Source organism: Halichoerus grypus, chromosome 6, assembly GCF_964656455.1.
Source record: "Halichoerus grypus chromosome 6, mHalGry1.hap1.1, whole genome shotgun sequence".
In the NCBI taxonomy this organism is placed as follows: domain Eukaryota; kingdom Metazoa; phylum Chordata; class Mammalia; order Carnivora; family Phocidae; genus Halichoerus; species Halichoerus grypus.
In genome coordinates, this window is record NC_135717.1 from 157,388,241 (window position 1) to 157,414,810 (window position 26,570).

A 26,570-nucleotide genomic window follows, 5' to 3' on the forward strand; every position below is an offset into this window, starting at 1 on the left:
ACCTCAGCCGAAATCAAGAGTTAGATATCAACCAACTGAGCCACCCAAGCACCCCTCACTTTTTTTTAAATAAGAGAACACACTTGTAGATTCTGGACCTTCATTACACAGGTTTGTTTGAGCCTGTACATAAGATCAAAAAAAATTAGCTGTCTGCCCTCAGGAGCTCTAAATTTCTGGTCAAAATAGGTTTGAATCCTTTTTTATTATTATCATTCATTACCATGACCAGAGAAAGTCACTTAATCTTTTTGCTTTTCCATCTACTAATTGTTGATAACACCTATAAGAGAGAATTAGCATATAGATTAAATTAAATGAGTTAATACATGGGAAAGACCCCTACATGGTGTCTGACACATAACTACCTGAATCAGTTCTAGGGTCTACTTGGTGACAATCCATTAGGATAGCTCTAAGCAAAAGACACATGTCATCAAGATGGTATATGCAATGTAGGGAGATGCATAGATCAATGGCATTTCATCAGAGAGCTGCCATATTATCTTATCCCTTTCTTTAAAGTACCAGACATTTCTTCCCTTCACTCTGTCAGCAACAAGCTGAAAGATACTATTTTATCTCTCCATTAAGCAAAACTTCTTGGACTTTGAATTCCCTTTAGGTAAGGACTAAGACTTTTATGTCTGTATCCTAGTGCCTAACAGTGACTAAAGCAAAAGGAGTGCTCCATAAATACTGACTGAATAAAGGAAAAAAGTAGTTCTGTAACTAGCCACTTCTTCGTAAATATAGTCAAATACTGCCAGCATTGGGGTAATCTGAAAGAAAAGGTCTGTTTCTCTAGATCTCCTTAAACTCTCAAGAATGCTGAAATAAGGGATCTAGTTTACATGAATTAGTAACAATTATAATTAGCAAAAGTAGTATGTATTTTTTAAAGTATATTACAAATATGACATAATAAGATTATTGATAGGCAGGATAACATGGTGGTCAAGAGTAAAAACCCTGAGTCAGAATGTATGGAAGCAAATCCTTGCTCCACTCTTTTCTAGCTATATAAATGTAGGCAAGTCAGTTAAAGGCTCTGTGCTTTAGTTCCCCATCTGTAAATCACAGGTGACAATAGTATCTACCTAGATACTACTGGTTTAAGGATTAAATAGTTAATATATGCAAAAGATGTAGAACATTTCTTAGTAATAATAGTGATCATTTTACCTATAAAAATCTAATTGAAAATGACAACTTTTATTGTTAAAATGAAGGAAACCATTTTAACTACTCTAAAATTACTCAGAATTCAAAAATGAATCTTGTTGAGTGAAGAAAGTTGCTACATAAGGCCTTAGAAGTGGTTACATAAGTGTAGCTAGAGGCCCCCACATAATACGGTATATCTAGAATCCTCTGCCTTGAATTTGTCAAAATGAAGTAAAAATAGAAGAAGAATAATAAATACTAAGCTGTGAATGCTAGTGTCTACTTAGGATAATTTGGTGACAATAAATCTAAGCAGACCCACTGGGTTATGCCAAGACATTTTCCTAACTAAATCTCATTTGGTTGACTTGTTCTGTTTAATTAGTGAATATTATAATTATGTGCTCTGAAAGTTGTGTGAATTTAATAACATCAAGTAGCACTAAAGCCAAGTAGAGCAAAATACCAAGACATAATTTCTTTTGAGGACTTGCCTTCTTGTAAAGAATACAATTAACTCCCTAGAGTAATCCTTATTTGCCTACATAATGAATGTTGTGGAAGAGTGAGGCACTTCCCACTTTTCTTCTCATCAATATCTATATGACATAGTCTGATTTAGTGGAACCTAGGGCATTTTCAATAATTACAAGCACAGGGGTCTACCACAGATTCTCCCATGGGAGAAAATTTATTAATGTAGGCAAAGTAGATATAACCCTGCATGTCTGACCCCTTTCAACTTCTAGGTTGCCTAAATATTCAGTCAGTGCTTATACTAGTTATATATGTATGGAGGCCTAAATGTTTTAAAAGTAAGCAGATATAAATTACAAATAGTGCTTTCTTTCATTCTTTCAGGCTGATGTCTGGAGACATTTTGTTAAGATATAAACAGTTTTTGTCTTTCTTTTAATTTTCCTTTTTTTGTAATTAGACTGCTAGTGATTGCTTAACCTTGTCCTTTTTGGAGATGTGTTCAAGAAATATTTAGGAAACAATATCACATCCTATGATAGTTTTTCATTAATAAAGAAGGGTGAAAGGATTCAGTTATAAAAACAGGCAATGGGAAATATAATTGTATTTTCCAGCATCTGTGGGAACCACAGGATTTTTGCTAGACTATAGAAGAAAGTTTTGAGTGAGCTTAAAATAAGGTTTGACTAATTCTTAATGTATTTGTTAGTACATTGACTAGAAAAAATTACATTTGGAACATTTTAAAAATTCACACCTAAACTTATTTTGGCTTGCTTATATTTTTTTTGTATTAGTTCTTGCTGATTAATTGTTGATTAATCGCTTTACCTCTTTCCTTCACACTACTCTTTAATAAATATTTATTAGGCAAAAATTCATTTACTGACACTGTACTAGGTGCCAGAGATTACAGTGGAAAGACATAATTTCTGTAATCATGAAGCTTATGATACAATACAAACAAAACAAATAAATAAAGACACTTAGGGTGGGCCCCCAATTCAATGACTGGTGTGTTCACAAGAAGAGGAAAAGGCGTAGACACAGGCAAGGCCATGAGGAGATGAGGAAAGAGATGCGTCATGCTCCCACAAGCCAAGCAACACCTGGAAGCTGCAGAGGAAATGAAGGATCTTCCTTAGAGCCTTCAGAGGTAGCATGACCCTGCCGACAACTTCATTTCAAACCTCTAGCATTCAGAACCATGAGAAAATAAAGTTCTATTGTTTTAAGCCACCCAGTTTGTGATGCTGTTTTGCAGCAGCCCTGGGAAACTAACACAGACAGGTTGACTTTGAAGTATCTGTGGAACATTTAAGTGCAGGGGTCAAGGAGAAAGATGAATTTAGAGGTTTGGAACTCAAGTTTGGGCTGGAGATAAAACTATGAGGAACATCAGCATATGATTGAGCAATAAAGCCATGTAAATGGCTGAGATCATCCAGAGGCAGTCTGTAGAATAAGGGAAGAGAAACTAATCTAGAACCCTGGAGAATAGTATTGTATGAGTGGGTGGAGATAGGGGTATTTACAAAGGGAGAGCAAGATGGAAACTAGAGCAGTAGAAGGAAGACCAGGAGAGTGTGGTATCACAGAGTAACATGCAGAGAGTGTTTCACAAGCTAAGTGAAGCAGATTGGTCAAATAAGATAAAGGCTTTGTCCATTATATATAGGAAGAGACAATCCTGGGGGACCTAACAGATTTCAGTGCAAAAGTGGAGCAGTGTTTGAAGACTCACTGAGAGATGAGAAAGTGAGTCCAGGAAGTGTAGACAACTCTTTCTGAGAGGTCGAATGTGAAAGAGAGGAAATCTTCTATAACTAGATGAAGACACAGGATGAAGGCAAGGCTTTTCACGTGACTTAATCATCAGTATTTGAGTTTACTTACAGATGCTTGTGTTTTTATCTAATGAGGCACCTTAATATTTAGACAGTGATGATAAAACAAATAGAATGGTACCTTACTGTTGACCATAAAACTGCTCACTAAGTTATAGCATAACAACTAGAACATGTTTTATAGATACAAATCTAAAAAGTCAGTAAATGAGAATCTGTTGTTGGTAGAAATTTTCTGCATAATTTATAAAGAGGGAAATTGTAGGCAGGATAATGTTTTGAAACGCAAAACATCTGACTCATAGTAGAGATGAAGAGCACTGAACGACCCATGAGAGAAACTTATCTTATTGTTCATACAGGGCAGAGAAAATTCAAAACTGGTAAGGCATCAGGCATTGCACTGCAAAACTACTTTAATGAGGGTGAGTCATGAAGCCACCCAGGGAAATGAATCAGGTGCCCACATGCCCAATCTTCTTCATAATTACAGTTTTTTCCCCTTTTAAATTAAAACTAAAGTCAGATAACAGCTAATGTCCCTGTAGAACAAATTTAGCCAAATAGAAATATACAACGGTCTAGGAAGTAAATGAAAGTATCAAAGGGATGCAGGTTTTCCAACAAAGAAAGAAAAAGAAACATTACTTTAAGTGTAATGCCATGCCTCCTGGCCCCAAAGGACTTTTAAATGCTTTTATTGTGTCCTCTATTTCAGCTGATTTGGGCACCTTCCCACCACTGATTAACTCCAATAGCTTTTTCTCAACACTGAAGTCTTAGATATTGTACCTGAGGTTCCTATGGTTTTCCACTCAAGCCAGGAGAGTGAGGAACATCCCTGTCTCCTCCTGTCTCCTTGCCCTCTAGATCCATAGTCACTCATAAGTCCTGTAAATTCTGTCTTAAACATCTCTCACTTCTCTTCTTCCCCAGAGCTACAGCTCTGATCTAAGCTGCCACTGACTCACCTATGCCAAGTCCCACTTATCCTGTCTTGCTCCCTCTACGAGAAGCCTCAGCACAGCTAGAATGAGCAAGGAAAAATGCAAATCAGATATCATTCTGCTGCTTAAAACCTTGGGTGGTTTCCCACTATGGCCACAGCAAACCTGTATGGGCCTTTGTGATGAATTTTAAAAAGAAAAAAAAAAGAAAAAGATAACCATTCCCTCCCTGGGATAAGCAGTGTCAGATTTTAGACCCAATTTTCTCCTCTGGTCAGGCTTTTTATGCAGTGTAGAAATTACAACACCTTTTACCCTTAGAATAAAATCTAGGCTCTTTAAGATGGCTTGTACAGCCCTCTACAACTTTGTTTCTGTCAATCTCTGTAGAGTCACCTCTTGCCACTCTTTTATTCATGCTCTCTGATCCTGCTATCCTGGATCAGTTTCAATTCCTTGAACATACCATATTCTCATTTAATCTTTGCCAAAGCTCCCACTGTTTGGAAAAAATCTCTCCTGCCTGTCCAGATAACTCCTGATCATTTTTAGGTCCTGACAAAACTACTACTCCCCCTTTATAGGACTTCCCAAACTACCTCAATTAGAATAAGTCTTCTTGCCACACACTTTCCCTGAGCACCTAAATGTGATCAACATTACATTCATTAGGATTTATTGAAATTGCTGGTATAAAGTCTGCCTTCTCTGATAGACTCTCAGCTCAATGAAGGCAGACTTTGTCTATTTGTTCCCCACTGATTCATCTGGGTATAGTAACATGTCTGACACTTAATAGACACTTAAGAAATGTTTATTGGCCAAATAAATAGTTAAATGCATGGGAAAAGCCTGGAATCCTTCTTGCAGCATAGTGGGAAAAGTTTTGTCAGAAGATACAGGTTCTAATCCTGGCTCTGCCACTAACTTACTTAGTTGTGTGATCTTAAGCAAGTTTCCTTAACCATTGTGAACCTACTTTCCTCATCTTTAAAATGTTGATACTATCTACCCACAAGAAGTTCATAGTAGGTGCAAAGGGACAATATTTATTGAGTCCCTATCATGTGCAAAGTCCTATGCTAAGTATGGTCATCTATATTATCTCAAAAGAAATAATATGAACCTCTGAAAGGTTATCATTTACCTAAAGATCATAGAAAGTGGCAAAACAAGGATCTAGGTCCAAATTTCTCTGGTTCTAAATATTCTGCTTTCTCTACCTCTTTCTTTATTCCTTTCCTTCTTCACCATGTTCCTTCAAAATCCATTTGATAAATTCTTCAAGTCATAAGACAAGTATTATGTGTTCTGTGAAACCATCTCTAACAGTCTTAGGCAGATTTATGTGCTCCTCTCTAAGTTTATATTATATTATATTAATATAATAACATTATACTTTAGTTACTTGCATACCATAAAGGTTTTCAGAGAAGAGACCCTGTCTTTCCACTGTTATATACCCAGTATCTTGACTGGGCATTAGTACGTTGTAAGTGCTAAATGAGTATTTGTTAAATGAGTAAATGAACTTTATCTAGTATTATTCATAAATTTGATAATAAAACTAATTTTTGTTGAGTGTTTATATGTAATTTTACATTTTATATATAAACAACCAATAATTAAGGCCTCAACCATAATTGCTCATATGCTTGAGGTGGCTAAGATAGTATAATGAGGGGGCGGAGCAAGATGGCAGAGGAGTAGGAGACCTGGATTTCGCCTGGTCTCAGGAATTCAGCTGGATAGGGCTCAAACCATTCTGAACACCTACAAACTCAACAGGAGATCAAAGAAAAGAATAGCAACAACTCTCTGAACAGAAAAGCGACCACTTTCTGGAAGGTAGGACGTGCGGAGAAGTGAATCTGAGGCGATATTTGGGAGGATAGACGGCAGGGGAGAGGGCCTCCGATGGCCGCTTCTACCAAGTGATAGAGCAACGGAGCACAAAATCGGAACTTTTAGAAGTCGGCTCCGCTGAGGGACGATGCTCCAGTGGCTAAGCGGGGGGTGGAACCCTTGTGGGACAGTGTGGTCTCAGGACCCTCGGGGTCACAGAAAGACTGGGGGTGCCTGAGTGCAGCAGAGCTCCCAGGTATTGGAGCGGGGAAGCTGGCTGCAGAGACAGAGCCGAGGCGTGGGCTCTCAGCTCAGGGTTCCCATAAACCGTGATCCGCGGCACAGTCAGGCCACTGCTCCTCCAGCAGGGACCCAAAAAGCGGCAGATCTGGGGAGACTCTCCTTCCTCCCCCGGGAGGAGCGGCGCGGGAGCACACTGCAGGGATCTGCTGGGTTTGGAGACTCCACACTGTCAGGTGCCAGAGATAGAAACACTCGGTCACAGGCCAGGTGAGCACGGAGTGCGGCCGGAGACCGGGGAGACGGGAGTGACTGACTGCTTTTCTCTGGGGGCGCACTGAGGAGCGGGGCCCCGAGTTCTCGGCTTCTCTGGGGTGGAGATTGGGAGGCCGCCATTTTCACTCTCATCCTCCAAAGCTGTACCGAAAGCTCGCAGGGAACAAAAGCTCCCGAGAGCAAACCCAAGCAGATTACTTAGCCCAGACTGGGCAAGGGCGGGGCAATTCCGCCTCCGGCAAAGACATTTGGGAACCATGACAACAAGCCCCTCCCCCAGAAGATCAGCAAGAACAGCCAGCCAAGACCAAGTTTACCGAACAATGAGAACGGCAGAACTCCAGAACTAAGGGAATACATCACATAGAATTCATGGCTTTTTTCCCATGATTCTTTAGTCTTTCAAAGTTAATTTTTTTTTTAACTGTCTTTTTTTTTTTTAATTTTTCTTTTTCCCTTTTTCAACCAACATCTTATCAATCCCTTTTTTAAAAAAACGTTTTTATTTTTCATTTTTAGAGTCATATTCTATCCCTTCATAGTAGTTACCCGTATTTTTGGCATATATATATAAGTTGTTCTCTCTTTAAAAGTTTGAGATAGTTTCTTCTAACAGATCAAAATATACCCTAAATCTCTAGTGTATGGTTTTGTTCTAGTCTCCTGCCTGATCACATTCTCTCCCTTTTATTTCTTTTTTTTTAAATCCTCTTCTTTTTTCAAACAACTTCTTATCAATTCCTTTTATAAAATTTTTTATAATTTCAATCTTTACAGTCATATTCCATCCCTTCATCATATCAACCCTTATTTTTGTACATATATAAGTTTTTCTTTCTTTAAAATTTTGGGAGGCACTTTCTTCTAACAGACCAAAATGCACCCAAAATCTAGTGTGTGGCACTGATCTATGCACCAGCCTGATCATTTTGATCGTATTCTGGTTTTTTTTTTGTTTTGTTCTGTTTTTGTTTGTTTTTATCTTTTTCTTTTTCTTTTTTCTTTCTTTCCTTTCTTTTCCCCTGGCTTCAGATCTTTTCTGATTTGTTTAGAGTATATTTTCTGGGGACGTTGTTACCCTGTTAGCATTTTGTTCTCTCATTCATCTATTCTCCTCTGGACAAAATGACAAGGCGGAAAAAATCACCTCAACAAAAACAACAAGAGGTAGTACCGACGGCCAGGGACCTACTCAATATGGACATTAGTACGATGTGGGATCTAGAGTTCAGAATCATCACTTTAAAGATACTAGCTGGGCTTGAAAAAAGCATGGAAGTTATTAGAGAAACCCTTTCTGGAGAAATAAAAGAACTAAAATCTAACCAAGTTGAAATCAAAAAGGCTATTAATGAGGTGCAATCAAAAATGGGGGCACTAACTGCTAGGATAAATGAGGCAGGAGAGAGAATCAGTGATATAGAAGACCAAATGATGGAGAATAAAGAAGCTGAGAAAAAGAGAGATAAACAACTACTGGATCACGAGGGCAGAATTTGAGAGATAAGCGATACCATAAGATGAAACAACTTTAGAATAATTGGGATCCCAGAAGAAGAAGAAAGAGTGAGAGGGGTAGAAGGTATATTGGAGCAAATTATAGCAGAGAACTTCCCTAATTTGGGCAAGGAAACAGGCATCAAAATCCAGGAAGCACAGAGAACACCTCTCAAAATCAATAAAAATAGGTCAACACCCCGACATCTAATAGTAAAACTTACGAGTCTCAGAGACAAAGAGAAAATCCTGAAAGCAGCTCGGGAGAAGAGATATGTAAACTACAATGGTAGAAACATTAGATTGGCAACAGACCTATCCACAGAGACCTGGCAGGCCAGAAAGGACTGGCATGATATATTCAGAGCACTAAATGAGAAAAATATGCAGCCAAGAATACTATATCCAGCTAGGCTGTCATTGAAAATAGAAGGAGAGATAAAAATTTTCCAGGACAAACAAAAACTAAACGAATTTGCAAACACAAAACGAGCCCTACAAGAAATATTGAAAGGGGTCCTCTAAGCAAAGAGAGAGCCTAAGAGCAACACAGACCAGAAAGGAACACAGACAATATACAGTAACAGTCACCTTATAGGCAATACAATGGCACTAATTTCATATCTTTCAATAGTTACCCTGAATGTAAATGGGCTAAATGCCCCAATCAAAAGACACAGGCTATCAGACTGGATAAAAAAACAAGACCCATTGATATGCTGTCTGCAAGAGACTCATTTTAGACCCAAAGACACCCCCAGATTGAAAGTGAAGGGGTGGAAAACCATTTACCATGCTAATGGACACCAAAAGAAAGCTGGGGTGGCAATCCTCATATCAGACCAATTAGATTTTAAACCAAAGACTGTAATAAGAGATGAGGAAGGACGCTATATCCTACTTAAAGGGTCTATCCAACAAGAAGATCTAACAATTGTAAATATCTATGCCCCTAACATGGGAGCAGCCAATTATATAAGGCAGTTAATAACAAAAGCAAAGAAACACATCGACAACAATACAATAATAGTGGGGGACTTTAACACCCCCCCCTACTGAAATGGACAGATCATCTAAGCAAAAGATCAACAAGGAAATAAAGGCTTTAAATGACACACTGGACCAGATGGACTTCACAGACATATTCAGAACATTCCATCCCAAAGCAACGGAATACACATTCTTCTCTACTGCCCATGGAACATTCTCCAGAATAGATCATATCCTAGGTTACAAATCAGGTCTCAACTGGTACCAAAAGATTGGGATCATTCCCTGCCTATTTTCAGACCACAATGCTTTGAAACTAGAACTCAATCACAAGAGGAAAGTCGGAAAGAACTCAAATACATGGAGGCTAAAAAGCATCCTACTAAAGAATGAATGGGTCAACCAGGAAATTAAAGAAGAATTTAAAAAATTCATGGAAACCAATGAAAATGAAAACACAACTGTTCAAAATCTTTGGGATGCAGCAAAGGCAGTTGTAAGAGGAAAGTATATAGCAATACCAGCCTTTCTCAAGAAACAAGAAAGGTCTCAAATACACAACCTAACCCTACACCCAAAGGAGCTGGAGAAAGAACAGCAAATAAAGGCTAAACCCAGCAGGAGAAGAGAAATAATAAAGATCAGAGCAGAAATCAATTAAATAGAAACCAAAAGAACAGTAGAACAGATCAACGAAACTAGGAGCTGGTTCTTTGAAAGAATTAACAAGATTGGTAAACCCCTGTCCAGACTTATCAAAAAGAAAAGAGAAATGACCCAAATAAATAAAATCTTGAATGAAAGAGGAGAGATCACAATCAACACCAAAGAAATACAATTATAAGAGCATATTATGAGCAGCTCTATGCCAGCGAATTAGATAATCTGAAAGAAATGGATGCATTCATAGAAATGTATCAACTATCAAAACTGAACCAGGAAGAAATAGAAAACCTGAACAGACCTATAACCACTAAGGAAATTGAAGCAGTCATCAAAAATCTCCCAACAAACAAAAGCCCAGGGCCAGATGGCTTCCCAGGGGAATTCTACCAAACATTTAAAGAAGAATTAATACCTATTCTTCTGAAACTGTTCCAAAAAATAGAAATGGAAGGAAAACTTCCAAACTCGTTTTATGAGGCCACTGTTACCTTGATCCCAAAACCAAAGACCCCATCAAAAAGGAGAATTACAGACCAATATCCCTTGTGAACATGGATGCAAAAATTCTCACCAAAATACTAGCCAATGGGATCCAACAGTACATTAAAAGGATTATTCACCATGACCAAGTGGGATTTATCCCTGGGCTGCGAGGTTGGTTCAACATCCACAAATCAATCAATGTGATACAATACATCAATAAAAGAAAGAACAAGAATCATATGATCCTCTCAATAGATGCAGAAAAAGCATTTGACAAAGTACAGCATCCTTTCTTGATCAAAACTCTTCAGAATATAGATATAGAGGGTACATACCTCAATATCATAAAAGCCATCTATGAAAAACCCACAGTGAATATCATTCTCAATGGGGAAAAACTGAGAGCTTTCCTCCTAAGGTCAGGAACATGGCAGGGATGTCCATTATCACCACTGCTATTCAACGCAGTATTAGAAGTGCTAGCCACAGCAATCAGACCAGGAAAAGAAATCAAAGGCACCCAAATCGGCAAAGAAGTCAAACTCTCACTCTTTGCAGATGATATGATACTTTATGTGGAAAACCCAAAAGACTCCACCCCAAAACTGCTAGAACTCTTACAGGAATTCAGTAAAGTGGCAGGATATAAAATCAATGCACAGAAATCAGTGGCATTCCTATACACCAACAACAAGACAGAAGAAAGAGAAATTAAGGAGTTGATCCCATTTACAATTGCACCCAAAACCATAAGATACCTAGGAATAAATCTAACCAAAGAGGCAAAGAATCTGTACTCAGAAAACTATAAAATACTCATGAAAGAAATTGAGGAAGACACAAAGAAGTGGAAAAACATTCCATGCTCATGGACTGGAAGAACAAATATTGTGAAGATGTCAATGCTACCTAGAGCAATCTACACATTCAATGCAATCCCCATCAAAATACCATCCACTTTTTTCAAAGAAATGGAACAAATAATCCTAAAATTTGTATGGAACCAGAAAAGACCCCGCATAGCCAGAGGAATGTTGAAAAAGAAAAGCAAAGCTGGTGGCATCAAATTCCGGACTTCAAGCTCTATTACAAAGCTGTCATCAAGACAGTATGGTACTGGCACAAGAACAGACACATAGATCAAGGGAACAGAATAGAGAGCCCAGAAATGGACCCTCAACTCCATGGTCAACTCTTCTTTGACAAAGCAGGAAAGAATGTCTAATGGCAAAAAGACAGTCTCTTCAACAAATGGTGTTGGGAAAATTGGACAGCCACATGCAGAAGAATGAAACTGGACCATTTCCTTACACCACACACAAAAATAGACTCCAAATGGTTGAAAGACCTAAATGTGAGACAGGAGTCCATCAAAATCCTAAAGGAGAGCACAGGCAGCAACCTCTTCAACCTCAACTGCAGCAACTTCTTCCTAGAAGCATCGCCAAAGGCAAGGGAAACAAAAGCAAAAATGAACTATTGGGACTTCATCAAGATAAAAAGCTTTTGCACAGCAAAAGAAACAGTCAACAAAACCAAAAGACAACCGACAGAATGGGAGAAGATATTTGCAAATGACGTATCAGGTAAAGGGCTAGTATCCAAAATCTATAAAGAACTTATCAAACTCAACACCCAAAGAACAAATAATCCAATCAAGAAATGGGCAGAAGACATGAACAGACATTTCTGCAAAGAAGACATCCAAATGGCCAGCAGACACATGAAAAAGTGCTCAACATCGCTCGGCATCAGGAAAATCCAAATCAAAACCTCAATGAGATACCACCTCACACCAGTCAGAATGGCTAAAATTAACAAGTCAGGAAATGACAGATGTTGGCGAGAATGCGGAGAAAGGGGAACCCTCCTACACTGTTGGTGGGAATGCAAGCTTGTGCAACCACTCTGGAAAACAGTATGGAGGCTCCTCAAAAAGTTGAAAATAGAGCTACCATACAATCCAGCAATTGCACTACTGGGTATTTACCCCAAAGATACAAATGTAGGGATCTGAAGGGGTATGTGCACCCCGATGTTTATAGCAGCAATATCCACAATAGCCAAACTGTGGAAAGAGCCAAGATGTCCATTGACAGATGAATGGATAAAGAAGAGGTGGTATATATATACAATGGAATATTATGCAGCCATCAAAGGAATGAGATCTTGCCATTTGCAACGATGTGGATGGAACTGGAGGGTCTTATGCTGAGTGAAATAAGTCAATCAGAGAAAGACATGTATCATATGACCTAACTGATATGAGGAATTCTTAATCTCAGGAAACAAACGGAGCGTTGCTGGAGTGGGGGGTGGGGTGGGAGGGATGGGGTGGCTGGGTGATAGACACTGGGGAGGGTATGTGCTCTGGTAAGCGCTGTGAATTGTGCAAGACTGTTGAATCACAGATCTGTACCTCTGAAACAAATAATGCAATATATGTTAAGAAAAAAAAAAAAGAAGATAGCAGGAGGGGAAGAATGAAGGGGGGGGAAATAGGAGGGGGAGACGAACCATGAGAGACGATGGACTCTGAAAAACAAACTGAGGGTTCTAGAGGGGAGGGGGGTGGGAGGATGGGTTAGCCTGGTGATGGGTATTAAAAGGGCACGTTCTGCATGGAGCACTGGGTGTTATGCACAATGAATCGTGGAACACTACATCAAAAACTAATGATGTAATGTATGGTGATTAACATAACAATTAAAAAATTTTTTAAAAAGATAGTATAATGAACACATGACATGGGTTCTTATCAAATCACAAAGATCTGGTTTTAGATAAATATATTTAAGATTATTTTGAAAAACAGCTAATAATTGCCTAAAAGGGAATATAACAAATATGAGGTATGGGGAAATGGTCCAGGTTTATTTTGAATGTGATATTCTATTTTTAATTATCTATATGGCAACTTCAGAGAACAAATATATTGCTAGTAAGTAGCAAACTACTTAGCTTAGAGAATTTGACATATTATTTATTGTAATGTTACCCTGTTCCAGAGGATTATAATTAATAGTAGAAACAAAACCCAGTTGCAAATTAATGGCCTACAGCACATCAGTGGGCTAGGAGACTAAAACAGAGCTGAAGGTCTCCTTTACATTGATACAAAGATGAATACTATTTACTGGATACTCAAATCAAGAAGAAATACAAAATACTTTGAAATTATGTAATATATAATCTAAGTCCTTCATCTAAGACAATAGCTTGTCAAAATGCTAATCTTTATGAACTGAAAGATTTGTTTGGTTAATAATGCTTCCTTTCACGTGTGCTATGTGCTTTCCAGAAGGAATTCTGAAATCTATTATTAGCTTTACATAGTCAACTCTTGCTTATTAGAGTTAATAAAAAGAACACAGACTCTGTGCCAATACAAAGAACATAGACATACAATAGGCCTGTTTCAGATCTGAAAGGGTAGATAATATAAAAATTGCATCTTTGGCTCTGGAAGAAATGTTGATTCTTTGCAGCATATTTGCTTTCCACTATATTAGTTTTTCTAAGTAAGAAGAACTATGCTATGGAAAACCCGTATACATACACAAATAAGAGTTCCCTCTAGATCCTGTGAACTGCTTGCCAGAGGTTAGAATTCTGTCAGAGATATTCATTCTGCACATTGGATTCTGATCATCACTAATATGTTGAAAGTTCTAATTCTCAAGCCTCCAGGTCCTAATACAATATTCTCAACCTCACACGTGGCTAATGAAGAAACTAGGACAAGCAGAGGTGAGGGAAAAATCAGTTCTGGGAAAGGGAAAAAAGAGAGTCATGCTATGCCTGGCTTTGACCTTGTGAAAGAAGAGGGATCACTGAAGTTATTATTGTTATTTTTAAAATGAAGCCTTGGACATTGGTCTACTAAAATAAAAAGGGGAAGGAAATTATAAATTAGTGCACATTGTCAGATACATTGCTTTCTAGAGTGATATTAATGATTTTGGCAATGCTGGGTCAACTACTTTATAATTATATAAGAAAACTGAATAGCCTCTCAATGTAAATAACTGCTATCTTTTCATCTGTGAAATCAGATCAATTATGTAACAAAAATTTACATTAAAAATGACATTTCTCTCTGAGGCATTTTATAAAATAACCAATGAAAGGTGGGCTCCATGGCTGAGAAGAAAGCAATGTAGTTTAAAGAAAAGCTGGTCTAGTCTTATTATGTAGATAGAAATAAGGTACATAGTAGATAGTAGAACTCCAACAAAGCAAATATTCAGTTGTTAAATCATTTACCATTTATTGAGCATCTATTGTAAGTCAGTACTATGCTAGGCACTGGAGATACATACTTCTTATTTGAGACATGATCCCTGCATTTAGGGAGCCCACAGACATCTAAACAAATACTTCTGTATAAAATATCTAATAGCAGAGATGTGTGAAGAGCTTAGGGGGGCACATGGATGAAAGACCTGTGGGAAAGAATCGTCAGAGAAAGCTTCATAAAGGAAGTCACCCTTAGCCAAATTCCTCACAAGAGTTCAAGTATACCAGGCAAATTAGATGGGAAGGATGCCAAGGTAACAGAAGAGTATTCTATGAATCAAGGACCATGAGCTTTAAGAACAATGTACTTAGGAGTGCATGGTATATTTTGGTAGAGGTAAATAAATAGAAAATTAGAGCCAGGTTATCCAGGATTTTGTTGGACATGCTAAGGCATTTGGATATTCTTTTACAGTGACAAGATAGAAGATGTTCTTAAGCAAAGAAGTGGCATGATCAGATATATGCTTAAAAAATTAACTCTGTTAACTTTAAGAAAAAGCTAGATATGGGAGAAAACATCAAAAAATTTAAGAACTTCAGGTTCATATGATCCCTAATATAGTCTCCCACCCTCTGGCTTATGTCGTAAGATTTCACTTTTAGAGCTTTAGCTTTACAACTTAGTTAATACCTATTAAAATGAAAACTATTATTTTGGGGGAAAATGGTATTGCAGATAATGCATAAGTGCATTAACTGAGCTGGGCTTGGGGATATGGGGTAAAAGAGATAATTTTCAAAAGAGAAAATTTTCACTCTCAACCATGTCTATAATCTTAATGAGAGCAAGGGATGAGTGCTGATCAGGGAAGTTCCTTTGGGGCCAGAGAAGATGGAGACAGTCTCCTTTTCTCCCAAACCATGGGAACATTGGACATTGTATTCATTTTCTGCCTCTGTATAACAAATCACAAAAAAACAGTGTCTTTCAACAACATGTATCTGTTATCTCACAGTTTACACGAGTCAGGAGTCTGAGCATGTCCTAATCGGTCCTCTGAGAAGGGTCTCAGCAGGCTGCAATCCAGTTGTTGGCCAGGGCTGCATACATACTCAAAGGGGGGGGGCAGGAATCATGGGGTCATCTTAGAATTCTGCCTAATAACAGATGCCATGAGTCAAGTAGAAAAGTTGAAATGTCTAGAGCCTAGAGCCAAGTAGACAGGGAACAACTGGTCCAGCAAGTAGGTAGGAAGTTACCTGGGAGAATATATGGAACAAGTTCCATCATGGGCTTGCTCACTTAGGTCATGATGCATAAAAGAGAAGCCTGCATTTAAAGGGCTAGGGTCCAGGTAGACCCCACACAGGGCACCACCTCAAAATAGACAAGGTGTAGAGAAAAAAAGGGGAAAATGTTCTCCCAAAGAAGATTGTAGAGATAGAAGATGTGAATTCAGAAAAAGTTCTAGCAGTGTGGATATTGTTTTCAATTGAAGATAGAGAGGGGATTTGTCCATAGCATAGACCTGGAAAGAACTTTTTCCCTCCATTAAAAAAAATTACAGTTACCTTTTCTTCTACCATATTATATTTAATTATAATGATCATGCATATGTATATCACACAAATATAACTGATATCAGGGAGATTTTTCAAGAGATATAAACAGTCTGGTAGAGAAAATCTATCAAGCAAACTAAAGTAGACAAGATAATTGGAGAGAAGATATATGCAGCACTGAATCTGAATCGCAAAGAAAATTCCGCTAACAAAGCAATTGTATTTCCCACAAATTAACAGAAGGTAAAAGCAAGAGAAAATTGAGTTAATAAAAGATTAATTTTTTTAAAAAATTTTTTCAACCCAAAAACTCTCCGGAACAATTGCTCTCTTGTTTTTGCTCTAATTTTGGATAGATTAACACTTGTAGAAGTCTGGTTTTCCCCAGCAGTAACACAACTCCAGCTTTTGCTGCCCTCACACCCCAGAACACATAAAACATAACAAACAAATTCTAACTCTGCTCATCAGCAGATTGACCTGCCGGTTCCAAGCAACTTTGTGGATTTAAGATTCTGATTGCCTGGCTGGATTCCTAGCACCTGGGTGCTCTGCATTTGTACTGAATTCTTAGCGTCTGGGCTCTGTTTGTTGCCTAAACCTACAGTAATAACAGCAGTACCAATAATAATAATGGTCATGGTTACTAAGCATTTATGAAGCTACATTAATTAAGTGTGTGTTACATTCTGTATTTTTCATTTAGTGGCACTGGCTCAATGTAATAGGGATAGTATTTTTCAAAGAAGATATTGATATATTTCCATTCTTAAATTTTGTTCATTGGGAACCTCTCTTCCCCCAGGCCTAGACTGGAGACTTAATGCCTAGAAAAGGAAGGACATATAAGCCTCAGAAATTTTAAGAAGGAAAAGGCTGAATGAGATAGGGGGTATAGAAAAATAGTTCTACATGTGTGTCCTAAACTTTTCTTTCCAAACTTTATCTGGAAAGCCTGTAATATAATAGGTATTGGGAGAACATAAGGAAAGAGGGACCTAGGCTCCACATCCCATCTATATTCTGGGCATGGCCACTTCTGACTAAACTTGGTAGTTCTGCATAGTATGAACTGGCAAAGTCTTGATAAATTTTTCTGAGCCCTGCTTATTGTCCTTATGAATGAGGCCCAGAAGTTCCAGTGGCCTCCAAAAGGGGGTCTCAGAGGCATCTGGGCTGAAAGTCAAGTAGGCTGCCATGGGGCCAGCTTGGCAAGGAAAGAAGTGACTGCAACAGAGGCCAGAGTGAACAGATGGCAGACATGGCTGTGTAGCTGGTCCACCTTACCAGTGAGAGATGAGCTGAGGTAAGCAGTCAAAAAGAGCAGGACCTGCTGGTAATGATCTTGACTTAAATATATCACCCACAAGCTGTAGGTACACTGGGAAGGCTACCCACACCCTACTATCCCTCCTATGTTGCCCTCAGGGCCCACATACTAACCATTTGTTAGGAATTTGGACAAAAAGATAATTTAAACTTTCTCCACTCTCCTCAGTCTTTGCCCTCATTGATTCCTCACCAAGGATGACTTTGCGTCTAGTTCATAGAGAAAATAGGAGCCATCAGACAATAAAATGTAAATTAGATCATTTTTCCTTGCTTACCAGCCTATCAATGACTTGTCATTGTTCCTAGGTCTCTTTGGTCTTAGGATAAAGACGGAAATCCTAAACATGGCTTGCAAGGCCCTGCATGATTGGCCCTTTATTTCCTCTATGGACTCAGCTCCTGCCATTTCTCCCCTTTCTCTGGAACCTGTAGTTTCATGTTAATTTCTACAACAGGGATTTTTTTTTCTTCAATATGCTAGTCCTCCTTTGGAGTATAATCTTCCCACCCCACCTTGGCCTAGTTAATTCCTCTTTGACTCTCAAAGCCCAACTCTTCCTGGCAAAGCTCTGCAGACCCCTGCATGATATCAGTCATTCAGATAGTCTCACAGCCACACTCTGAGTTAATATATCTATTTTATGCTACCCAAATAAATCAATAGTCTTATTTCAACTAATTTCACTGAGAATAATAAATTCTCACCTGATTGTTTGCACTAAGCCATATTATCCCAACATCTAACTATGTAAAATATTTTCTTATTTTTAAGTACCTAAATATAGTCAATATTTTCTTTCTTTCTTTCTTTCTTTCTTTCTTTCTTTCTTTCTTTCTTTCTTTCTTTCTTTCTTTCTTCTTTCTTTCTTTCTTTCTTTTTTTCTTTCTTTCTTTTTTTTTTTTGTCAAGCATCTACTAACCTATATCTTGCCTTCTATGTGACATGCAATATGTGCAGAAAGGCAGTGGAGAAAAGTCATGAGATCCCAAAAGGAAACAGGAAAAGAGAAAGTATAGAAGAGGCATTTTATGATTTATCAAGAACTGGTAAGAATATTTTTTTGCAATTACAGGGGCACCTGGGTGGCACAGTCAGTTGAGCATCTGACTCTTGCTTTCAGCTCAGGTCTGATCTCAGGGTCATGATATCAAGCCCCGCATCGGGCTCCACATTCAGCACGGAGTCTGCTTGTGTTTCTCTCTCTTCCTCTTCCTTTGCCCTTCCCCCTCGCTCTCTCTCTCTCAAATAAATAAAATAACTTAAAAAAAGAATATATTTGTGCTATTACATATATAATATTTGAGATAAAATCTTTCCTTTTGGCTACCTAAAATTGTGATCTATTGAAAGCACTGCATTTAACAAATCAATACTTCAGATAATTTGTAAATGCATATTTTTAAGGAAATAAACTTTGAAGATATAATTACACATCGTTCTCACTAGCCATTAACTTCCTCTGTATTGGCTCACCCTAAATCTCGCAGGGAGCTTAATGATCCCCTCAGCAGCCTGGCTTTGGTCTTCATGCCAGCTGGAGTTCAAAGACCCACTCAGATGCCCATGTCCAGTGGCTGCTGGAATAACACTGTCTCAGCTTCAGGAGGACTATTTTCAGTCTGTGTGAACTAATTAAAAGGAAGGCCTTCGTTTGTCTTTCTGGCAATCCCCAAGCAGCGTGAAAGGTCCATGCCACCCTCTCTATTCTAATTTTAGTTCTCCTTTAATGTTTCTTCTCCCTTGCAGAAAAGCATCCTATGCTGCTAAGCACTTAGAAGCTTTTGTTTTTGTTATTTCTTCCATTTGGGAAGAAGCACTTTTCTACCTTACACTTTTTAGATATCCCCCTCCCATCAGTTTTCTTCAGCAGGAGGTGATGGGTTGAAACTACTAACAAAACTGGAGATAGTTAGTTACCTAGGGTAGTTAACTTCCTTAGCAAGTCCCCAAAGGGGCTCGCCCACAAAATTCTTCATATATAGAGCTTTCTGGATACAATTTTTCATAAAGTGGAAACATCTTTACAATTGGTGATTCTCAGCTTCCTTTTCCCCAGTAATTCACAACACACCTGTCCAGGATATCTTCATTGAGGAATTCAGATCTCACAGGTCACTCATTTTGGGTAAGGCACTGTTTCTCAATCTTTTAAAACTGATATCCTTTACTTTTGCTAAAATTAAAATTATCATGTAGCTTCCTCCCACCCTGCCCTACCTCACTGTCTCAACTATCTACTTGCCTATCTACTTGGATATCCAATAGTGTTTCAAATTTAAATGTCCTAAACTGAGCTTCCTCATCTCAATTAATATAAACTCCATTCTTCCAGTCAGAAGGGCCCAAAAATCCTTGAGTCACACGTTTGGTCTCTTTCATTTTCTCCCACTCTATATCCGATCCATCCAAAAAAAGATGTTGCCTCTACTTTATTTTTTTAAAATAGATACAGAAGGGGTGCCTGGGTGGTACAGTCAGTTAAGTGGACAACTCTTGGTTTCAGCTCAGGTCGTGATCTCAGGGTTGTGAGACCGAGCCTGGCATCAGACTCTGTGCTCAGCGTGGAGTCTGCTTGAGGTTCTCTCTCTCTCTCCCTCTGCCCCTCCTGCTCATGCTCTCTCTCTCTATAATAAATAAGTAAATCTTTAAAAAATAGATGCAGAATTCTAGGGGTGCCTGGGTGGCTCAGTCAGTTAAGCGTCTGACTTTATATTGGCTCAGGTCATGATCTCAAGGTTGTGAGATCCAGCTCTGCATGGGGTTCCATATTGGGCATGGAGCCTGCTTAAGATTCTCCCTCTCTCCTTCTTCCTTTGCACCTCCCCCTTGTTCATGCTCTCTATCTCTCTCTTAAAAAAAGATGAAAAAAGATGCAGAATTCTACCACCTCTCACAGCTTCTATCTTAAAAAACCTGCTACCTGAGCAAAAGAACACATTGGCAACAATTAGGGGTACCCCAGTGACTGAAATATCTTATCAGAAGGGCTCTCTGGTCATTCAAAAGTTTCATATGAGAAGGAGATGCATGGTGGTCAAGAGGAAAACAAGCTCCCTAAAGGAGCGATCCTCCATGGATCACCACTCTCAGGGGGCCCTAGGCAGCCAGGCGACAACAAAAGAGGTCTTAGCATCTCAGGTAAGAGTGGGACAAAGTACACAAGAAATTAACTTAGATAAAGTTCACTTATTTCATAATTCATTAAATAAATGGAAAGACTACTTTAAATATTTTGAAGGGAGATCAATGTAGAAATAAACATGGTTCTTTATACCGAATATTTCTTCTAAAAAATTGCGCTGATTTAACCACAGTATGTAAGGCTATTTTGTGGAGGGAGAAGCTAACTCAGTGGCTCACCTTCAGAGTTCTAATTATAATTGTTCTTGGTTTCTTGTGCATCCTCCTCTCTGAACCACCTCTTATCATTCCACCCCACTTCTTTAGTACCTTGACTTCAGCAATTCTTTGACCCAACTGGAATCTCCAATCCAATGATCCTTTTGATTTTTCACTGTTACTTGTTCCCTTGTTATCCTCTTTTTCCTACTTCTCCATCTTGAATTTTACGGTCAAACATTACTCTCATTCTCCTGTGTTCATATTTCCTTGCTCTTCAATATACCCATTTGACAAAAACACAATGTAAAATTTAACTCTCTGAAAACTATGCACTTGTGTTCCTCCATCTGAACTGAGCTGGAGAAAAACAGAACAACAGTGGCTAATCCAACTTTAAGTTCATGAACATGAACCTCAAATGGGCTCTTAATGCTGCCAGGCAATTATCATATCTCCCTTTTCCATTCACTGTCTCTTTCTACTAAACAACTCTCATTCCTTCTTCTCTTTCCTCAACCTCCACATCTCCTTTTCCCTCTTTCATCTCAACTGATACTGCTGCTTTCTCCTTAATAGAGAAAATAGAAATTATCAGAACAGATATTCCTCAGATTCTCACCACATGGATCCCTTTCCAGCATTTGTACCCACAGTGGAAACATCTTTCTTGCCTGTTTCTCATGATCCTGTCTAAAGCCAATCTCTCTTCTTGGTTAATAGAACCCATTCTCTCTCCTCCTTCATCACAATTTTATAATTCTCCTTGGAAGATATTTCTTGAAAAGGTAGCTTATATTTGTTTTAAGTCCTCTCCTCCCATTCTCTCTTAAACCCATTATGTTGGGCTTTTGCCCCATCATTTTCAACCAAATTGCTCTTGTCAAGGTCAACAGTAACCTCCACATTGTTAAATCCACTAGTCAATTCTGACTCAGTCCTCATCCTACTCAACTTGTTAGCTACATTTGACAGAGTTGATGACACTTTCCCTCTTAATAACTTTCTTCATCTGAATTCAGAACACAATGCTCACCAGAAGATTTCCTCCTACCTAACAGGTTTTTCCTTCTCAATCTCCTTTGCTGGTATTGCCTTTTATCCCCTCTTTCATTGAGCTCAGTTTTTGGTCTTCTATCTACACTCATGCCATATCATCTAAATAGTGATGGTGTTCACATTTGTATCTTCAGACTGGACCTTCAGCTGCTGCTTGACACATCTATTCAGATACCAAGTAGGCTTCTCATCCTGGTATTTCTCCCTGTTCACCAAACCTGCTCTTCTGACAACCTCTCAGATGTCAGATCATAATAAATCCATTCTGACAGTTGTTCAGGACAAAAATCTTGCAGTTTTCCTTATTTCTTTTTCTCTCATATATTACACCTGCTCCACCATGAAATCCTACTGGCTCTACCTTAAAAATATGTCTAATATCCATCCATTTCTCTATACCTCTACTGTTTCACCTTTGATCTGAGCTGTCTTCATCTCTCATCTTACTGCAATACTATAATAACCTCTTAACTGGCCTTCCTGCTTCCACTCTGTTCCCCTTCTTCAGTCCACTCACAACACAATAGAGTAATCCTCATAAACAGAAGTTAGATCAGGTCACTCTTCTTCTCAAAGACCTGAATTTACTCCTCATTTCACCTGAGTAAAACCCAAACTCCTTATAATGGCCTATTATTTCCTATATGATCTATCTGCACCCCTCTTCTTACTTACAAATATTCCATATTTCAGGGAATGGCAGTCTGATTTGACGAATCTGCTTAAACCAGAAACTTTAGAGGCTTCCTTGAACTTTTCCCCTTTACCATCATACATCCAATCAGTTATCATAACCTGTTGATGGTTTCCTTGTATCTCTCAAATCCATTTACATCTTTCCATTGCTGATGACATTGTTTCACCCCACCTCCAATTTAACCTCATCTCATATCTATCTACTACATTTTAATACCAGAGTGATCTTCCTAGTTAAATGCAAATCTATTCATATCACTCCATAGTGTGTCCAACTCCACATATCTGTCACTAACCAACTTTTTTGATGATTCATAAATTGATACTTGGAATATATAAGACAGTGCCTTACAAGTAGCAAGCTTTATTATAATTCAGGCTACTTTTGAAATGTCTGTTATGATAAAATCATTGGGTCACTTACTCAAAGTGTTTTACAGTACATAATTCATTTTTTAAAAGATTTTATTTATTTATTTGACAGAGAGAGATAACAAGAGCAGGAACACAAGCAGGGGGAGTGGGAGAGGGAGAAGCAGGCCTCCCGCCAAGCAGTTTGCCCGATGAGGGGCTCAATCCCAGGACCCCAGGATCACGACCCAAGCCAAAGGCAGACACTTAACGACTGAGCCACCCAGGTGCCCCTATAATTCATCTTCGAGGATATATTAGTCTTTGTTCTATAAATAACATTTTGTCAAGATTAATTCTTTTGTGCATGTAATCATTTATAAAATGAACTGTAGATTTATCTAATAATTTAGATTATATTTTTAATTTAAGAAAAGGTCAGCTACTATGTACATATCTAGGCTATTTCCATCTTAAGATTACTGTAGATTTTAAATAATAATATTAAATAAGAAAAAAATAATATTAAACAATAATGATGAAAATATTAAAGAAGAATATTAGTTTCCATAGTCTACAAAATATATTCACATAAATAAGCTCATTTATTACTAAAAGTACTCAAAGAATAGATATTATTTCCCTTTTTCAGAGGAACAAATTGGAGTTCAGAGAAGATAAGTGATTTGATGAAAAATATCCAGCCAATCAGTGACAGAACTAACTCTGGAATTCACACTCTTTCAATGTATACCATGTGGTAGTGCCTGTATGTGCAGGTTTTTATTTATTTATTTAATTTTATTTTAGAGAGGTGGGGGGAGGGCAGAGGGAGAGGGAGAGAGAATCTTAAGCAGGCTCCATGCCCAGCACAGAACCCTACACAGGGCTCAATCTCACGACCCTGAGATCATGACCTGAGCTGAAATCAAGAGTCAGTTGCTTAACTGACTGAGCCACCCAGGAGTCCCATATGTGCAGGTTTTTAAATACAAAGTATAATAAACCATCTATATATAAAATAATGAATGCTACTTTTCAAGTTGATAAATGCCTACCTTAAAAGTTTTATTTATAAAATTAAAAGTTTTAGTTTTTAATGTAAAACAAATCAGCATTGTCCTTCCACACTATTACTAAATATCAATCTATTCTAAAATTTTTGATGTAACATGGAGGTGACATATTACATTAGGAAACCATAGTAACATGCTGTTTGAAACCATTTCAACCATTAAAAGGTTAGATTTTGGTTCTATTCAAAGGTCAGATCTGAAAATACCAATTTTGGGATGTGTGGCAAATTACAATTTCTTCACACGTTTTGGACGGTACCACTGAAGTTCTGACAGCAGTAAAATGTGTGTTTCTATCCTCTCCCCCTAGTGGTCAGAGATTTGGGACTAGACCCATCGCTTCTTTCACTCTTAATTTTTGTATAAATAAATAAAATTTCTACCTACCTCAAAGGACAGTTGAAAAAATTCAAAAATTAATCATCCAAAAAAACCACTTAGTGTACCAACTAAAATGAATCTCAGATTTTCCTAAAGCAAGTATTAGAGGACTTGTCATTCCTCCCATTTTAGAATTTTAAATCTGGAACTAGTCATTCAAGTAAGTATTAATTGAGTAATAATCATATGTGCAGAACCTTTTCTGGGGTCTATACATCATTTATATTCACAAATCATTCCCATTCCCATTCCCTCCTCTCATAATGAATCTGGTGCATGGCAGACATACAATAAATGCTCATACTCAGTGAACTAGTGCAAGGCTTCATGAGTATCATAATGACTCCCCCTAACAGTTACTAACATTTATTGAGCACTAACTATGTGACAGACACAGTGCTAATTACTTTGCATGCATTCTCACTCTATAGGAGAAGCTAATATAAGTTAATATAATTAATTAATTGTTAGTTTAATTTTATAGCTAAGAAAATAATAGCATAAAGAGGTTAAGTCTTAGCTAGCTGGTAAGAAGTTCAGTCCCATAGTTAGTAAACAAACTTAGGTAGCCTGACTTCAGTGCCTACAAAGTGTCAGAGATCCATCCATTCTCCTACAGTTCTAGAAAAAGGAGAGAAGATAATAAATAAGGAAACAAATGAACAGTGTAATTTTACATAGTAAATAAGGATATGGAAAAAGGAAAACAGGATAATTTGACAGAAGTGACAAGAGCAATGTTGAAACATGGTTTATCCTCTTCCTGTGTTTCCTTGTCTACAAATAATAACACCTAATTCATATATCAGTTATGAGATTTAAATAGGTTAATATACATAAAATGCCTAAAATAGTATATGATGTATAGTATTAAAGTTTTTGCTTAAAACTTATTGGTTATATTTATGATTGTTCTTTTTGCATCTTTGTTATTATAATTGTCATCATATTGAGGGCCTTACTCAAGATAAGGTGATCTGGGCAGGCCTCTATGAGAAAGTGTATTTGCACCAAAACCCAAATGACACTTAGCCACATAAAAATTTGAAAACAGATTCCAGGCAGCAGGAACCAAAGGACAAAAGCCCCAGGACTAGAATGCCTAGAAAAGAAGGCCAGGGTGGGCCCGGATGAGTTTGCTCAAGTTTAGATTAAAGAGCTGATCAGAGGGATGCCTGGGTGGCTCAGTCGGTTAAGTGTCTCCCTGTGGTCAGGTCATGATCTCAGGGTCCTGGGATCAAGTCCCAGATCCGGCTCCCTGGTCAGCAGGGAGCCTGCTTCTCCCTCTCCCTCTGACTGCCGCTCCCCCATCTGTGCGTGCGCTCTCTCTCAAATAAATAAATAAATAAAATCTTTTTTTTTTTTTTTTTTAAAGAGCTGGTCAGAGCTAGGTTATACTGGGCTTCATTGGCCATAGTGAGGAGTTGGATTTTATTCAAAGTTCAGTGAGAAGCCACCGATTATTTTAAGCATGATAATGACATACTTTGATTTGCATTTTATAAATATCATTCTGGTTGCCATGAAAAGGTTAGATAATAGCTTCCATAGAATATCAATGTCACCACTTCCATTATTTTTAAAATCTTAGTTTTCCTGGGGGAAAATAATTTTCTTCCTGTATTTTTGGAACGTTTGTATCAGTGCTCTTAAAAGTATAATCAGAATAAAGGACGTAAGAACGGTGTATATGTTTATACAGTCATATACTCATTTTGAACAAAGGTTACATGGAATACCCATATAAATGATACCTTCTGATTCTAAAATTCATATTAATCATATCTAGTGGATTTTAAAATCATATCTCTTTAAAGAAAAGTAGTAGAATAGTTCACTTACTTTAAATTAATATAAGGGGAGGAGATTCTTTAGGCCTCACTTCTCATATTTCTGTCATTTGGCCTTACCAGTTATTAGCTTCTTGCCCTTCAAGAAAGGTAACATTGCAAATCTGATTGGGTGGCATGTATTACTAGTGAGTGGTTACTTTCCTTAATCTTCCCCTTACCCCCCACACTATTTCCTCGCACCTCTCTTCTCCAAGTTCACCTTGGTTTGAGTAGATTGAAAGCCCACTTAGGCCATGCCA

The 26,570-nt window shown here is 38.0% G+C and overlaps 1 protein-coding gene across 5 annotated transcripts in view; it reads right to left on the reverse strand.

Moving 5' to 3' along the window:
* ANKS1B (ankyrin repeat and sterile alpha motif domain containing 1B) overlaps positions 1–26,570 on the reverse strand; it is a 1,091,613-nt gene that overhangs the window by 598,574 nt on the left and 466,469 nt on the right. The gene's annotated exons all lie outside the window — the stretch shown is intronic.